This window comes from Trachemys scripta, chromosome 2, assembly GCF_013100865.1.
Source record: "Trachemys scripta elegans isolate TJP31775 chromosome 2, CAS_Tse_1.0, whole genome shotgun sequence".
NCBI classification, from domain to species: Eukaryota; Metazoa; Chordata; order Testudines; family Emydidae; genus Trachemys; species Trachemys scripta.
In genome coordinates this window covers 21,773,169-21,792,212 of record NC_048299.1, presented here as the reverse complement: position 1 = coordinate 21,792,212, position 19,044 = coordinate 21,773,169, and the positions used below count along the sequence as shown (strand labels likewise).

The 19,044-nt window shown below is 42.5% G+C and overlaps 1 protein-coding gene across 11 annotated transcripts in view; it reads left to right on the top strand.

Annotated features, from left to right (window-relative positions):
• Nucleotides 1-19,044, top strand: part of DIP2C (disco interacting protein 2 homolog C) — a 460,741-nt gene that overhangs the window by 297,188 nt on the left and 144,509 nt on the right. The gene's annotated exons all lie outside the window — the stretch shown is intronic.

The following is a 19,044-nucleotide window of genomic DNA, read 5'->3' as shown; positions in this document are numbered from 1 at the left end:
CAGCCATAAAAATGTTGGCATATTGTGGGGCCATGCGGGTACCCATAGCAGTGCCGCTGACTTGAAGGTATATATTGTCCCCAAATGTGAAATAGTTGTGGGTGAGGACAAAATCACAAAGTTCAGCCACCAGGTTAGCTGTGACATTATCAGGGATACTGTTCCTGTTCTATATGCATCCGAAGAAGTGGGCTGTAGTCCACGAAAGCTTATGCTCTAATAAATTTGTTAGTCTCTAAGGTGCCACAAGTACTCCTGTTCTTCTTTTTGCGGATACAGACTAACACGGCTGTTACTCTGAAACTTATTTATAAAAGAAATTCAGGATCTCAGTCCAGCACTTTTATAGAGCTTGAAAGGAATGAATTAAAACACAAAAGGGGGTTTCTACGGGAAGATCAGAATATATGTACACTGCATAACATGGAATGTGAACCCTGACTGGAATGTGTGGATTTGGAGAACTGTTTCTGCTGGTGCACCTTTACTAAGGGCATGGCTACACTTGCAGATGCAGAGCACTTTGAGTTAAACCAGCCTTCGTAGAGTGCAGTAGAGAAAGCGCTGTAGTCTGTCCACACTGACAGCTGCCAGCACACTGGCGTGGCTACATTAGTAGCTCTTGCAACGGCCGCAGAGAGCAGTGCATTGTGGTAGCTATCCCAGCATTCAAGTGGCTGCAACGTGCTTTTCAAATTGGGGGTGGGGTGGGGTGGAATGTGACAGGGAGTGTGTTGTGTATATGTGGGGGGAGAGAGAGTGGGTTGTTGGGGGGCAGAGAGCATGTCAGCATGCTGTCTTGTAAGTTCAAACAGCAGCAGACCTCCCCCTCCCTCCCCACCTCTCTGTCTCACACACAGCATTCCACAGTAATGGTTGCTTTGTCTCGGAGCAGATAAGCATGCTGGCTGTCAAATGGAGCTTTCAAAGGGCATATCCAAAACAATGACAAGAGGGCATATCCAAAACAATGACACTTGACTTAAGAGGATTATGGGACATTTCCGGAGGCCGATCAGAGCACAGTAATGCAATACCTCGTTCACACTGATGCTGGGGCGCTCCAGTGGGGGCACATCAAACATTATTCTACTCGCCAAGGTGGAGTACCAGGAGCACTCTAGTCGTGGAGCCAGAGCGCTTTACGTGCCTTGCCAGTATGGATGGGTAGGGAGCTAGTGCGCCCTGGGCTCCTTTAATGTGCTGTAACTTGCAAGTGTAGCCAAGCCCTAAGTGTTATCCCAGAGAATGAGGGAAATAAAGTTAGATGATAGATTAAGAGTGTCTTAATGTCTATTAAAATGGCTCACTGTAGAACAAATAATGAAAGGATTCATCTGCTAACCCTTCAGGTCAATGGTAATTAATCATCAACACAGAGCCATCACTAAACTGGGAAACAAAGGTCAGGGGTCCATGCTGATTCTTTAAATTGCTAGCACTCTGATACCATTTACTATGAGATTTTGTTAACTCACTTGTGGTTCAGACGGAGATTGCTCATTTCTCTTGATGATCTTCTTGGGGCATGTTCCTAGCCCTCTTGTTCAATGTGCTCTTTCTTGGGGGAAATAGTAAGGAAAGGGCTGCAGTGTTATTACTATGTATAAGACAACCGTCTCTTCATTCTTTCATTTGATCTAGCTGATACAGTATCAGACTTCCCAGAACCTGGCTGATATGGTGAGTAGGATGTGAGCAAGTGGTAGAATCTAGACAAAACAGAGGTTGTGGGGGAAAGCATGGAGGAATATGATGGCTGCCTCAGTTAATGAGGGGCCTTTGCCCATTCTTTGTCTGAAAGCTTTGCAATTTTGGGTTGCTTTCTGACCATGGACAACTCTTTGAATCCCAGCTGACACCTTTTTTTTTCAGTCCACATCAGAAAAGGCAGTTGCAATCACTTTTTTCTTAGCTAGACTTTGATAGTTACCCACCCCTTCTATAAATGCATTCAAGTTATTGCAGTACACTCTGTGAGGCTACTCTTGTAGATATCTGAGAACTCCACATATATTGCATAATGTGGTAGATAAGTTCATGGAGAATAGGTCCATCAATGGCTAATAGCCAGGATGGTGTCCCTAGCCTCTGTTTGCCAGAAGCTGGGGTAACACCAACAGACCCCATTAGTCGCCCGGTGGGATCGAACCTTGGACCTCTGGAACTAAAAGCATGAGCCTCTACTGCATGAGCTAAAAGCCAACTGGCTGTTAGCTAAGGCTGTAGAGGAGACTCATAATCTCACTTTAAGTGGTCTCGATGCCACTAGATGGGACAGAACACCAAACCCAGGAGGTGTGTGGGTTACACTGGGAATGAGTGACAGGGGATGGATCACTTGACGATTACCTGTTCTGTTCATTCCCTCTGGGGCACCTGGCATTGGCCACTGTCAGAAGACAGGATACTGGGCTAGATGGACCTTTGCCTGACCCAGTATGGCCATTCTTACGTTGCCTGCTCAGCTGGCAGAGACCATGCAACAACAGTTGCCTGTTTGTCCCTAAGTGCAACTCAAGGTGTTCCCATTAATATATAAATCCCTATGTGGCTGAGACAGTCCCATCACAACAATTGAGGTCACCTTGTAATGAATAAGCCTTTCTCTGCATGTCTGCAGTGTCTTCTGTGAAAGAATCTGCCTGCAGGACATGTGTAAATTTTATCTCACCTCACTCCCCAGCAATGGGCTTAGGATGTAAGGTGTTGTTAGTAATTTGATTTTGGAAGGGAACACAGCTGAAGCTTTGGGTACTGGGAAGGGAATTAAGTTCTCCTCTTCCTCCTTTTGGGTAGAGGCAGAAGTTTCTAAATTTGGAGTTGGGGGTTAAATTTCTTGTCCCCCACCTCAGAAGCCCTTGATAGCAAACAGTTGCTTGAAAATCCACTAACTTTGAGGAGCCAAGACAGGTAAGCACATTAGTCCATTGCTTCTGCTAAGACAACTGTCACTGAACTAGACAAGGTGGGTGAGATAATACTTTTTTATCGGAAGTCAGTCCAATAGAAGATATTACCTCACTCACCTTGTCTCTCTCATATCCTGGGACCAACACAGCTACAACAACAGTGCAAATGAAATAGTTAATGTTGGTGGCTGAACCTTACAGCCACTGAGATGATTTCAGTCATTCACAGCTCTGTGAGCTAGTGTTTCAAGCAGTTAGGACTGCATGGTTTAAGTTTGGTTCACATTTTGAAGGTTACTCTGGGAGCAATGGAAGCTAGAAGTTGAGGCCTTGTCTACACACAATAAAACTGCACCACTTTAACCAAAGCTGTTATTTCTTTGCCTATTTAGTTAAACTGGTGCAAAGGTTCTTATTTTAGTTTAAACTAGGGTTACCATACGTCCGGATTTTCCCGGACATGTCCGGCTTTTTGGGGCTCAAATCCCCGTCCGGGGAGAAATCCCCAAAAGCCGGACATGTCCGGGAAAATCGGGAGGGAGGGAGGGCTCAGCGGTTATCGGCCGGGGCCTTTGGGGCTGAGGTCGCCGGTGCGGGGCTGGGGCCGGTGCGGTGCCGGGCCGGGGTCGCGGTGCCGGGGGCACGGTGCTGGGCCGGGAGCCGGGGGTGCGGTGCCGGGCCGGGGTCCAGGAGCCAGGCGCGCGATGCCGGGCCGGGAACCGGGGGCGTGGGGCCGGGCCGGGGTCGCGGAGCCGGGGTCGTGGGGCCGGGCCGGGGTCGCGGGGCTGGAGTCCGTGGTCGTGGGGCGGGGCCAGGAGCCGGGGTCGTGGGTTGGGGCCGGGCCGGGAGCCAGGGTCGCGGGGCCGGGAGCCAGGGTCGCGGGGCCGGGAGCCGGGGTCGCGAGGCCAGGCCGGGAGCCAGTGCCCCAGGGCCCGAGCCAAGCCGGGCGGGAGACGCCGGGGCCAGAGCCTCTTGGCGTGGGCCGGCCGCCGAAGGGAGCCGCTCAGCCAGGAGGGCCGGACTGAGCCGCGCCGCACCCCGCTCCAGCCTACCTGCTGCCTCCCTGTTTCAGGCTTCCCGCGAACATTTGATTCGCGGGAAGCAGGGGAAGGGGAGGAGCAGGGGGCGGAGCGTTCAGGGGAGGGGGCAGAGTTGGGGCAGGGCGCGGTTGGGGCGGGTCCGGGTCCCCATGGAGTGTCCTCCTTTTTAAAAACTAAAAGATGGTAACCCTATTTAAACCAGACTTATTTTGGGAGCTGGTCAGAAAATGGTTTGTTTCCTGCAGAAAGTTTTGACTACCCAAAACCAAATTCTGTGTCTGTCAGAGTTTTCAGGGTGAAACTGACTTTTTTTCCCTACTGAAAAACCAAACACAACTTTGTTTATTTGCTTTTGGCCAGAAGCCAACAAGTTTTCGGCTGATTTTTTTGTTTCCATTTTCAGGTATTTGGTTTTCCAATTTAAAAAATATATCAAAATTCGGAGGAAAACGGAGACTTTCATGAATGGTTGTAAATCCAAAACCCAATTTTCTGTCAGAAAGAAGTTGACAAAGATTTTCAACCAGTTCTCTTTATTTGGATTTAGCTTAAGTCAATTAGGAATCTGTTTATACCAAAATAAGCCCATCTTAAACCAAAACTAGAGTATCCACACACTAGTTTTCATTGGATAGTTAAATTGGTTTAAAGCCCAATGTAATTTAAACTGTTATGACTTTCTCATATAGAGAAAGACTAAAGATTTGCCCATACTGGAGTTTTTTTGCAACAGTGTAATACATAGCTCTCTAGAGTGTTTTTTCATCCAGAGCCCTCAAGTGCTTTACAAAAGGTCAGTAAGATTGTCCTCATTTAACAGATAATGAAACTGAGGCAGAGGGAGGAAAATGACCTGCCAAAGGTCACTCAGCAAAGCAGTTGCTGAGCTGGTAACTGAGCCCAGGTGTCTTGGGTCCCAGTCCAGTGCTTCGTCTAGTAGGCCATACTGCCTCTCCTACACCTGCATAGCACCTGTGGAAACCCCTTGTGTAGACAGACTGCACTTATGTAAAAGGGGGCTAGCGCTCATTCAGCTTACCTTGCTTTTAAACATACAGCATCCAATAACTTCAGTGGGAACAAGGGTCACTCAGCACCTCTGAAAATCCAGGGTGAATCATGGGCTTGTTTAATACAATGGGAGATTTGCCATTGACTTCAGTAGGGCCAGGAGTTCACTCCAACATTGTCTACTTGGTTGCTTAAATATAGATTTATGAGCCTAACAGTATGTACTCAGGTTTAAAAAATGTTGTCCTAGTTTTTTTTCCCAAATGAAATTTAGATTCTGGAATGCCATTTTAAGTCAATCGCACTACAATTTATTTGTCCATATCCTTCTAGTAAATACATGTACTTGTGTACAGTATAAACTTTAGTAAGGATAATTAATCTTTCCAAAATCCATCAGGAAAGTTAAGCAAATATCTCCGTTTTATAGCTAGAAACCAATACAAAAGCTCATTTACTTACGATCACCTAGTAATGGAGCCTGAGATCAAGTCACTGGAGGAAGCCGACTTCTACATTACAAATAAGAGATTAAATACATAGAGGAGACTTGCATGTTTTGTTGATTTCACTTATAGTGTGTAGAGTTAACGTAGCTTCAAATCTCGCAATATAGAGATTCTTGATCAGAGGTAGAAGCTTTGGCAGTTAACTGTTTTAGTGACTAAAAGACTCCAACGTAAAGCAAAAGTAGCCTCGCATTTCAGAAAGCTCTAACAGTATTGGAGTTCACTATTCAATTGTTGCACCCTGTAGTTACACGTTACCTCTTTGTCTTGCAGCGTGTCCTCAAGACACTCCAGTGCAGTCACAAGTACTGCTCCAAAAAGTCTAATCCCAGTTTTCCCATTTGCCTTTTCAGCTTTTACCTTTGCTCCACTGGCAGGTTCCTAGGAATTAACGAGAGTTCCACTGCTGCCATGGAAAGCATGGCATGGTAACTGTATGCTTCTACCATTCAGATTACAGAGAATGTAAAAGCACAGGGCTCCCAGTGCTTCTCCTTTTGAACAGAGGGTTGCAGACAAATATGCACCCTGGACTCTACTACCAGCTGTTATGTGACAGTACAACTTACAACCTTTTGTAGAGCACACAAAATTAAGTCCATGCACTCGTCAAATTTATTTGCCCATCCCCATGAAGCCATCCCTCCTTATTTGGCAGGCCATAAAATAAAATTCAATAAAATTTTCAAAAGTTTGAACTCCCCTTTTAAAAAGTGATTTAGGAGCCTAAGTCTCATTGTGAGTCAGCAGGACTTAGGTGCCTAAATGTCTTGGAAATTTGTGCCCTCAGAGCCTAAGAGGGGATGCAGGCTCCTAAATTGCTTTTTAGAAAAGTTTATAATAAGGAAACTAGAGCAATAAGGAATATCTCAAGACTATTTCATCTGTAGCCTCGAGGACCCTCACCTAAATGAATGACTTATTAGAATTGGATGATCTTACATTAGAGAGGGAGCTGATTGTGTTACTGTTAGATGCCACATTCCAGGATAACTAGCACCCCTTAGTGTAGCTGAGAAGAAATGGGACTCAGAACAGCTTCTACCACAACTCTGCCTACTTTCATGTCTAGAGCTGTTATCAAAACAGTCAGACACTGCCTGCCTCATAATATGCAACCTTATCACCCACAACAACATAGCACCAATACAGAGATTCACTTGGCTTCAGCTCATCAGAAATGCAGGTGCTGAGGCCGCTTTTTATTTACCAATGAGTGCCCTGTATGGGATGAGCATGTCTGAGATCACCAGCCACCTAGCTACTTGACAGCAACCCTTGAGGTGCTATCAGCCCAAGACTGAGCAGACCACATTATCTGCTTTACCACCCGTCACTGCCAATTAGCACATCTTGATCCTGGGCTTCTAATAAACACTAGTGCTAAATTATCTCTACTCAGAGCACTTATGTGCAACACTTTTGGAAATTCCCACTCAGCATATCCTTGGTTTCACTGGCAAACTGTGGCAAAGGTCCCATTAAAGTCACAGGAGACTTTCAGCTACCACTCAGATTTAAAGCAGTGTCTGCCAACATTTTTTCCCTTTATAATTACCTCCCATAGTACTACTGTTCTCAGGACTGACTTGTCTACAGGTCTCAAGTTTTAGCCAAAAATTATTCCTGGTCACACTTACCGCCCTAATCCTGTCTCCCAAGAAATGAGGCCTGACCCATGTTCGATTACTCATGTCAAGCCGGGCCTACACAACTATCCTCTAGGACCTAGGTTGCTTTGTGATACACAGTTATAAATTGCTTTGTGATATTCAGTTGTTTCTACTAGCATCAGCTGCATCACTGTTCTTAGCTACAACTGGACACGGTTCCACTAGATGTACAACTTACTTATGCAAACATAACACTCTTTATCTTTTTCCCCAAACCACCTCTATTTGTCAATTCATCCAACTGTTGCGTTCATTGTGTTCATAATTCTAGACTGTGATATCTGTGGGGAAGGGGCGGTCACTGTTTTACTCATCGTAAAGTGCCTTACACACACAGGCTCTGATCTGTGATGGGTCCTTCAGATGCTACGGCAATATCAATCATATATAAATGGCCTATAATAAGGAATCCTCTGGCATTCTGAACTCGTTACTGCAAAGCTTCAAGGATTTGACATTATCCATGTAATTCAAACTGTATCTTGTCTTTTCAAATCTGGTAATGGGGAAAAATAAGAAGGATTTGGGATTGAAATGAGGCAAAATGGGGGGTCGGGAACGCCTGAGTGGATATAGCGATGTCTCTCAGAGTTGTGGGTTGATGTGAAGTGAGGTTCAGAGATGAGAATGGGAAAATGAAGGTAAAAACTGGAAGTTGATGGAAGGAGGTAAACAATAAGGCCTAAATTTAAGTGCCTAGTGATTTGGTGTGCCCAACCAGCTTGGTTTGCAAAAAGTACTGAGCATCTGCCCTCTGAAAGCCAGACCCTTTCAAGATGTCTGAAATTGGGGCACTCAAAAATCCTGATTACCTTTTGAAAATGTAGGGTTAAAATCCAGAAAAAGAAAGAGGAAAGAGAACAAGAGTTAGAGAAAAGCAGTGAACAGAAGAAGTATGTGAGATAATATCTTTTATTGGACCAACTTCTGTTGGTGAAAGAGACAACCTTTCAAACTAAGAAATAAGACATAATAGAAGGAAAGAAACTGGAATGACTAGAAAAGTTAGAGGAGGAAGCTCAAATGAGACATTAGTTACAATTTAAAAAATTGTAAATAGAAAATAGAATGCTAAAAAGTTACAATGAAGTGTTCATGTATCTATATCCACACCCACACACACAACAAAGAGTCTGGTGGCACCTTAAAGACTAACAGATTTATTTGGGCATAAGCTTTCGTGAGTAAAAACCTCACTTCTCCACACACACAATGATTGTGTGAAAGTTTTCACTGCCTCTGCTGGCAATGGGAAAGGTGCCTAGTGGGCGGTGTTAGTTCCATTCTTATGAAAGATCTTTTAAAATGATTTGAACAAGAGAGGACAAGGATTGTTAATAAAATTTGCAGTTGACTCTAAATTAGAAGTATTTGAAAAATATGAGCAAGAACAGAGAAATAAAAATTAAGTGAAAAACATGAACAGAAAAAGTAAGATTCAGCTTGGAAAAATGCAAATATTTACACATGTTGCGAGAAACACGACAACGAGCAGTGCTAAAGAATAGTGAAAAGCAAATCAGCCATGAGTAGAGAAATAAGGTGCAGCATTGGTACTCCCACACCTGGAGTATTTCATTTCATTTTAGTTACCTCCTTACCAGCAACAAAAATGACAGTGTTGAGAGGGTGACCTAAGAGGAACGACTAAAAGAAATTCATTCACACAGGTTGTTTAGCAAGAATGAGCCAACTCTACATGTGTTCAAAGGGCTGAAAGCTATTTGAGAGAGGCAGAGCTGCAATTTGGCCCCTCTGAAGCCTGCATCTAGGGCTCCTATTTGATTTGGGGGAACTCAGAATGTGAGAGAACATCAGTTTTCATTAATAAAAGTTACATTTCCAGCTCTCTTCCTTGCAAGGATATCCTTGAAACTGTGAACTGATTGTTAGGGACCCAATTTTTTTCACTGTTCTTTCCCAGAAGATCACAAGTCATTTGGTTCCTTCCTGACACCAGTCCCACAGGGCTGGCTTTTTGGAGTCACAAGTCCCTCAGCTTTCGGGAAGACCAGGGATTAGTTTGCAACTTTGCTAGGGCAAAACTGATTAGTTTGTTTGTGTTGGTGCTGTCACTAAGGGTATGTCTGTACGGGAGCTGAAAGGTGTAATTTGCAGCTAAGGAGAAATACCTGCACTAGCTCTGATCAAGCTAACGTGCTAAAAATAGAAGTGAAGCCACAGCAGCTAGGTTCCTGAGTACACACCTGGGGTCTTGAGGCAGCTAGTCCCTCCCATTGTGGTTACACTCCTCTTTGAGCTAGCAGGGGTATGTCCCTCAAGCTGGAAATTATGTCTGCAGCTTCAAGTGTAGATGGATCTAAGTCTGCCACAAATTCCTTCCTGGTGGCTGGTGGAAGCTGAGCTGGCTGCTGTACTGAACAGGCAATGTGACCACTATCAGGGCAGCTCAACCGCACGAGTGCCAACAAGGTCTAGTGCATAGGTGTGAGACTGAGAAAAAGGACTCCTGTACGCCACTCCCTGCTCTGACACAGCTGATTTTGGTCCTGGTCAACTCAACCTTTCTACCATAACTTCCCCTTCTGTACAAGGAGAATAATACTTAACCATCAGCAACCTCTTGTGATGTAGGTGGTGGTAGTTTCTAAAGCAGCTATCCAGAACCCCCTTTTCATCTTCAGGAGGAGAACAGGGGCTGAGCTCTGGACCTAAAGATCTCTCAGAACGTATTGTCATGTGAAATGAGTCAGTTAAATGTGGGGTGTATCCTATAAAGCCATTTTCCTAAACCTTCCCCCAATTCCTCAGGTCAGTCCTGTGCCCAGTGGTGTGATTATAATAATATAATATATAATTATAAAAATTGGTTCCATAGAATGAGGAAGAGGGTTTTTTTCGTACAGTCCCACCCACAGAAAAGCAAAGATAGCTCTTGGGAGAAGAATTATTTGACGCACAAAGAACAAGTAGGTGAAATTAAGAATGGGAAAATGTAGGCTGCATCAGAATAAGATTCTTGACATGTATTATGCTGTGGAGTAAACTCTCTGGAGGATGAGAGAGAAATACCATTACTTAGGACATTTATAAGTAGAATGCACGAAACACAAGAAACTGTATTAGAAAATCATCCTCTGTTGGTAGAGAAAAACTGGATGAAAATTGGTCTTCTCAATCTCTATCCATGATTCTTATATGCTGTTTGCTTGGATTCGGGATATGGTAAGGTTCGGCATCTGCTATGGCAATCTCGTAAATGTCATCAGGATAAACAAAATCACACTGAAAATTTTAAGGGAGAGGGTTATTGGAAGTTAAAAAAATTCTTAGAGTTAATAAAAACATTACATTTTGTTTGAAATACAGGAGCAAACAGATTTTACCCTTTTGATCCTAGCAACTCACAACTCTTATCTGAGATTTAAAAGGAATACATTGTGAGATTTGTTTTAAGGTTGTGAGGGGCTATATAGTAAATTAGACATTCCCATGTACTAGATATGCAGGAGAACTACTTGGTAAAAGACCACAAGACCAGGCACATGAGACCTTGGGTCTCACGAGAATGAAGACTGTGCACAATGTTAAGCAAGTAGGCGCACTCCAGTCTAGTGATTTATAGAGTGCGATAACATAGCACAATATTTCTTTATATCTAGAGTAGGAAATGACTGAACTTACCATCAAACAGCAATTGCTTTCTTGCTTGGAACTGCAAAATTCATTTCCTTGCAGGACTTCCCTAAACTGAACTGAGCCTGGGAGGCTCTCAGTTGTTTACTGTGCCCTAAGGTAAATGGATCTCGTGGGACAAGGCAAGTTTGAAGTGGAGGAAGCTGGAAACTTACTATAATGAAAAGATTAGATGTTTGGAGGAGCTTCAGTGCGAGAATTATAGAGTATGTTTCCTTAATACATAGTTCAGAAGAGACTTTCCTTATCACAGAGCACGTAAATAAATATCTGAGGGTCGCTTTCTCCTCCTTCCCATTTGACAACCTTCTGATGGCCTGATTTCTGACTACATCAAAGATGGACAGAAAAATACATACTTTCTTATAGTCAGAAATATCTGATAATCAAAAATATGGAGTGTAAATAGTTAAAGAAGGCCATACAGCTAAAGGACATTGTGGAAAAGGGCATGTAGAATGCTAGAGACCTATAAGTTGCAAGTTTTGCCATGACTCCTTAGGAACTTCTTAACCCTTGAGAGTATACCCCTCCTCAGTATCCAACAGTACAGAGGACTAATACAGTTGTCCCAAGTATCCAAATCCCCTCTTCCTCTATTCCCTGAACACTTGGCCTGTCATCTCTATGGTTCAGATCTCCTCCCTCTTCAAAATGAGATCTCACTCACCCTCTGACATCTATGACCATTTAAGATGGGCATCTCCAGAGCTGGCCAGAAGCCCCATGGTTCCCATCTCACCTGCCTTTCTCTGGAGTACAGACCAAATGCTGACTGCCCAGTCTCCTGCTGGCTTGTTATGGAAGGGGTGTCATATCACAGGACCATAGCAGTGCAAGTATAACACAACCTTGTCGCATAGAATTAATTGGGAAAAGTAACAGTGGGATTGCCTCCCTTTCCATAGACAGACAAACTCCTTGGCATGCAGAACGTACAGCCATGAAAACAGATTGAGGAATAAATGTAGGAAAGGCTGAGAGAAAGGTAGTGTTCATAGCTGACTATTGCTGTACATTAGTATATACTAGTGTCTTTGTTCCTGAGGCATTTCAATTAAATCTGGAGTATAGCATCATGTCAGGTTACAAGATAAAGCAAATGAAAAACAGAAGCCATGCTAAACAGGGCACCTCCTGGGGAAGTTTAGAAAATTAGCCCTGCTGACAGAATAAAGAATCTGTTACCTAGGAGTAATGCACTGCAGACAAGCAAAATGGATGCAGAAGGAAAGAGAAGTTACCTGCTGTGGGGCATTCTGGTCCATTGGATCTGGACTGAGCTAAGCTTCAGGAAACCTGAGTTTTGGTGCTGCCTCTGACCTGCTATATGGCCTTGAGTAAATCCACTTAGTTTCTAGGCTCTTGTTTCTCCTGCACACCCTTTGTCTCTCTTGTCTATTTAGACTGTAAGCTCTTTGGAACAGGAACATTTTCTTACTGGCTTTTTGTACAGCACTAGCATAATGGAACCCTGATCTCAGTTACTGTATTATATCAATAATCATAGAATCATAGAATATCAGGGTTGGGAGGGACCTCAGGAGGTAATCTAGTCCAACCCCCTGCTCAAAGCAGGACCAATCCCCAACTAAATCATCCCATCCTGGGCTTTGTCAAGCCTGTCCTTAAAAACCTCTAAGGAAGGAGATTCCACCACCTCCGTAGGTAACCCATGCCAGTTCTTCACAGCCCTCCTAGTGAGAAAGTTTTTCCTAATATCCAACTTAAACCTCCCCCACTGCAACTTGAGACCATTACGCCTTGTTCTGTCATCTGCTACCACTGAGAACAGTCTAGATCCATCCTCTTTGGAACCCCCTTCCAGGTAGTTGAAAGCAGCTATCAAATCCCCCCTCATTCTTCTCTTCTGCAGACTAAACAATCCCAGTTCCCTCAGCCTCTCCTCATAAGTCATGTGCTCCAGCCCCCTAATCATTTTTGTTGCCCTCCGCTGGACTCTTTCCAATTTTTCCACATCCTTCTTGTAGTGTGGGGCCCAAAACTGGACACAGTACTCCATATGAGGCCTCACCAGTGTCGAATAGAGGGGAATGATCACGTCCCTCGATCTGCTGGCCCCTACTTATACAGCCCAAAATGCTGTTAGCCTTCTTGGCAACACTGTTGACTCATATCCAGCTTCTCATCCACTGTAACCCCTAGGTCCTTTTCTGCAGAACTGCTGCCTAGCCAGTCGGTCCCTAGTCTGTAGCAGTGCATGGGATTCTTCCATCCTAAGTGCAGGACTCTGCACTTGTCCTTGTTGAACCTCAGATTTCTTTTGGTCCAATCCTCTAATTTGTCTAGGTCCCTCTGTATCCGATCCCTACCCTCCAGCGTATCTACCATTCCTCCCAGTTTAGTGTCATCTGCAAACTTGCTGAGGGTGCAGTCCACGCCATCCTCTAGATCATTAATGAAGATATTGAACAAAACCGGCCCAGGACCGACCCTTGGGGCACTCCGTTTCATACCAGCTGCCAACTAGACATGGAGCCATTGATCACTACCCATTGAGCCCGATGATCAAGCCAGCTTTCTATCCACCTTATAGTCCATTCATCCAGCCCATACTTCTTTAACTTGACGGCAAGAATACTATGGGAGACCATATCAAAAGCTTTGCTAAAGTCAAGGAATAACACGTCCACTGCTTTCCTCTTATTCACAGAGCCAGTTATCTCATCATAGAAGGCAATTAGGTTAGTCAGGCATGACTTGCCCTTGGTGAATCCATGCTGATTGTTCCTGATCACTTTCCTCTCCTCTAAGTGCTTCAGAATTGATTCCTTGAGGACCTGCTCCGTGATTTTTCCAGGGACTGAGGTGAGGCTGACTGGCCTGTAGTTCCCCGGATCCTCCTCCTTCCCTTTTTTAAAGATGGACACTACATTAGCCTTTTTCCAGGCATCAGGGACCTCCCCGGATCACCATGAGTTTCCAAAGATAATGGCCAATAGCTCTGCAATCACATCTGCCAACTCCTTTAGCACCCTTGGATGCATCGCATCCGGCCCCATGGACTTATGCTTGTTCAGCTTTTCTAAATAGTCCTGAACCACTTCTTTCTCCACAGAGGGCTGGTCACCTCCTCCCCATGCTGTGCTGCCCAGTGCAGCAGTCTGGGAGCTGACCTTGTTCGTGAAGACAGAGGCAAAAAAAGCATTGAGTACATTAGCTTTTTCCACATCCTCTGTCACTAGGTTGCCTTCCTCATTCAATAAGGGGCCCATACTTTCCTTGACTTTCTTCTTGTTGCTAACATACCTGAAGAAACCCTTCTTGTTACTCTTAACATCCCTTGCTAGCTGCAACTCCAAGTGTGATTTGGCCTTCCTGATTTCACTCCTGCATAATAATAATGTGAAGAAATATTATCAGAACAGATAATCAGCCCATGCCTATCCATAATTGTTGAAATAGGAACCAGAATGAACATTACTGTGGTTTCTATTTGATTCATGACTTAACATTACTTTTAAAATTCTGTCTTGCCTCCCTAATCTTTTACAGAGGGAGTAGCGTGGATGGGAGGGAGAATGAATGAACAAAATGTGAACAAATGCAGCAAAGGAAAGAGGCTGAGAAAGGAGTTGATTTACCCAAACTTTGCTAAAATATTATCAGGCAGCCGAGGAAAACTACCTGTCAGGTTGAATAATGAATCCCACATAGGCTGCCATGACCATAAGTTGAGCAATTAGCCTTCCCAATCATGCCACTTTGTTCTGTGCCATTTATTGATTCCCCAGGAATAAAAGCATAAATTGAATCCAATAAATGGGTCAGCCAACCTATAACAGTTCAGTAGAATAGAAGAGAAGGAACTGAACATTAATACCTGCCAGTCTAGACAGGAGGGGTGATATTTTATTCAGTACTTTAGATTTTACATTGAGCTTTTCATGTGAAAAGAGTCGGGTGGGAAGAGGGAAGATTTTGTTACCTAGATGCATGCTTTGTGGGGTCAGGACCTGGAATCGTTTCATCAGCTTTAACAGAGTAGTCTGGATAGTACAGACTTCTATATAAAAGAACATTCCTTCTGAAAGCATATTCTTTTCACTAGACCCAGTCCTTTTCAGTAGGCCTAAGTGAACTACATCACACCGTATCTGCACTGGAAAATCTCTTAGACGTTTAACAAGAGAGCATATTATATGGAGTGCTAGAATATAAGAAAAAGGGATGCGAGAAAATGTTTCTTGTAGGACTGTCAAATGATTAATCGCAAGATTAAAAAATAATCGCCATTTATCGCAGTTTTAATTGCACTGTTAAACAATAGAATACCATTTATTTAAATCTGATGTTTTGTACATTTTTAAATATATTGATTTCAGTTACAACACAGAATACAAAGTGTACAGTGCTCACTTTATATTATTATTTTTGATTACAAATATTTGCACTGTAAAAAGATAAGAAATATTTTTCAATTCACATCATACAAGTACTATAGTGCAATCTCTTTATCATGAAAGTATAACTTACAAATGTATAATTTACAAATTTTTTTTACATAACTGCACTCAGAAACAAAACAATGTAAAACTTTAGAGCCTACGAGTCCTCTAAGTCCTATTTCTTGCTCAGCCATTTGCTCAGACAAACAAGTTTGTTTACATTTATGGGAGATAATGCTGCCCGCTTTTTATTCACAATTCCACCTGAAAGTGAGAACAGGCATTCACATGGCACTGTTGTAGCCAATGCTGCAAGGTATTTATGTGTCAGATATGCTAAGCATTCATATGCCCCTTCATGTTTTGACCACCATTCCAGAGGACACGTTTCCATGCCAATGACGGGTTCCACTCGATAATGATCCAGAGAAGTGCGGACCGACGCATGTTCATTTTGATCATCTGAGTCAGATGCCACCAGCAGAAGGTGGATTTTCTTTTTTGATGGTTTGAGTTCTGTAGTTTCTGCATCGGAGTGTTGCTCTTTTAAGACTTCTGACAGCATGTTCCACACTTTGTCCCTCTCAGATTTTGGAAGAACTTCAGGTTCTTAAGCCCTGGGTGGAGTGCTGTAGCTATCTTTAGAAATCTCATATTGGTACCTTCTTTGCATTTTGTCAAATCTGCAGTGAAAGTGTTCTTAAATCCAACATGTGCTGGGTCATCATCTGAGACTGCTATAACATGAAATATATGGCAGAATGCAGGTAAAACCACCGAGCAGGAGATATACATTCTCCCCCAAGGAGTTCAGTCACAAATTTAATTAGCATATTTTTTTAATGAGCGCCATCAGCATGGAAACATCTTCTCTGGAATGGTGGTTGAAGCATGAAAGGGCATACAGATGTTTAGCATATCTGACACGTAAATAACTTGCAACACTGGCTACAAAAGTGCCATGTGAACTCCTGTTCTCATTTTCAGGTGACATTGTAAATAAGAAGAGGGCAGCATTATCTCCCATAAATATAAACGTGTTTGTCTGAGCGATTGGCTGAACAAGAAGTAGGACTGAGTGGACTGGTAGGCTCTAAAGTTTTACATTGTTTTGTTTTTGAGTGCAGTTATGTAACAAAAACAAATCTATATTTGTAAGTTGCACTTTCACGATAAAGAGATTGCACTACAGTACTTGTATGAGGTGAATTGAAAAATACTGTTTCTTTTATCTTTTTTTTTACAGTGCAAATATTTGTAATAAAAAATAATAATATAAAGTGAGGACTGTATACTTTGTATTCTGTGTTGTAATTGAAATCAATATATTTGAAAATGTAGAAAAACATCCAAAATATTTATAATTAATTTCAATTGGTAAACTATTATTGTTTAACAGTATGATTAAAACTGTGATTAATCACCATTTTTTAATCGAGTTATTTTGTTTTGAGTTAATCGCTTGCGTTAACTGTGATTAATTGACAGCTCTAGTTTTTTGCAAGAAATTAACTCTGGGGATTTTCTGGACAAAATCTTCATTCTTCAGGGAATTTCATTAGGAAACACTACCTAGAGGTATTTTTTTAAAAATACTAAAAGATGGGATAAATTCAGCTAAATTCAGCTAGCTGATCTGTGGAAAAGTAGGTTGGTAGGGTTGCCAGGCATCCGATTTTCGACTATTACGTGGTTTAATTGTAATTTCACATAACCTTTCTTTTTAGACTCATTTACTTCTTCTAGACACATGTTGCAATTGCTGAGTCTCAATGGGCTAAAGTATTTTCTTAAATTAAAACTCCCAAAGTATTTATGGACCAGGTAGAAAATACTGCCCCCTCTAAAAAAGAAAAACAAGCTGAATTTGAAAAGCCTGCCATAGCTTTTGAGGATTTAGAAACCAAAACACTGAGAATTTAAAGTCCAAACAATAGGCTAATAATTTAAATATTATATTTCAGTCAGCTGTCCTCCTTTCCTCCTCAGATTTAGTAGTTACAGCTTATCCCCTCCAACAATTGTAGTTTGAAAGAAACCAATATAACCTGATAGTTTCCAAATAACTCTTCCTATTGTAACCAATAAGATGTGACTTCTTCATAGGAATAGTCTAGACTAAAGAAAAGGTGGCAGGATGCCTTTTTTTTTTTTTTTTTTTTTAAATAAACTTGTCAGTTTACGCATAATTCCCACTCTTAAAGTGAAAACCTATATTTTCCCCTAGTTTATTTAAATACAAATGCTCTCTCTTATTAAGTATATTCCAGTCCTACGTATCTGAATGCTATGAGATGGGGGATGTTATTGGAAAAGTATCTTAAGAAGACACAGATGAGTAAGAAGTAACTTGTTTGATTTTTATTTGTATTAAACTTTTTAACAAGCTTTTAGTTATAAGGTAGTAGTTTAAAGAGGAAGGCTTACATTCTTTTCTAAGGGTTTGACTAACTTGACTGAAAAAGGAAAATCTAGGTCTTTTAATAACATTAGTATTATAATCTTTTTCCCAATTCCTCTATTTTGCCCTGCCAACCTTGCAACCCCTTTATGTGTAATGTATGCTCTTTCCTATTTCTCTTGTTGCTTTTCCTGTCCCTCTTCCCCTGTTGTATATATGTAATCCACATAAGGTTTAAAACAAACACAAGTCATAGTTGAAATACTCTTTTTGGTTGGTTGGTTGGTTTGTTTTTAAGTGTGGGATAGGAGCTCTTCTTAAATTCTTTCCCACCCTGATATTAAGTCCTATCTGAATGTGTATAAAATAAAACTAACCTTTTTTTTTGTTTATCATGTGGTGTTGTACCTCTTCTCCCTCTGTCCCCCACTCCCAAATAGAGGGAGTGATAGGCCAGCTGAGGAAAGAAAGTAAAATAATAGCTCACTCTACAGGGTGTTGCTGCTGTGCTAATTAAGAAATTAGGGGAACAGCATGTTAAAATAACATAAAATAACCACTGGGTTTCTGCTATTATATTTGAGGAGAAACAGATGCATAGTGAAGCACGTGAATGCTAGAAAAGCTCCTTATTGTGAAACTTTGAGCATGTCTATTCAGCCCTGCAGTCTATAGAAGGGGGTGTAAATAGCAGAGCTCACCAAAATGCTGTGCTCTAACTCCCCTGTGTGGATGTATGGGTGCAAACTTACAGGTCCTGAATCTGCACTAATGTAGTCTACACAGGGGAATTACAACACAGCACTGCGGTGAGCCCTGCTGTTCACACTCCCTTAGTCTGAATGGCGGGGCATTTCAGACATGCTCTTTATCCTGGAGGAATGATGTGGACACTGTTGGCAGTACTCTAGAAGCCATATAGGCTAAAGAATGAGCACAGGCTTTGGCACCTAGAATGCCTTGAGTGCCAATTGTTTTTCTTGCCCACCCCATCACTAATTGATCATAATAATAAAAACAACGAGGAGTCCTTGCGGCACTTTAGAGACTAACAACTTAGTATGCAACTTAAATTGAATGGCTCGTTAGCACTGACCCCCCGCTTGGTAAGGCAACTCCCATCTCTTCATGTGCTGTGTATTTATACCTCCCTACTGTATGTTCCACTCCATGCATCTGATGAAATGGGTTTTAGCCCACGAAAGCTTATGCCCAAATAAATTTGTTAGTCTCTAAAGTGCCGCAAGTACTCCTCGTTTTTTGCTGATACAGACTAACACAGCTACCACTCTGAAACCTGATCATAATAATACACTTCCGAAACACAGGACTGCCCGGGGAATGGGGGGGGGGGGGGGAAATGGGCAATTTGCCTCAGGCCCCGGGCCCCACAGGGGCCCCCACGAGAATATCGTATTCTATAGTATTGCAA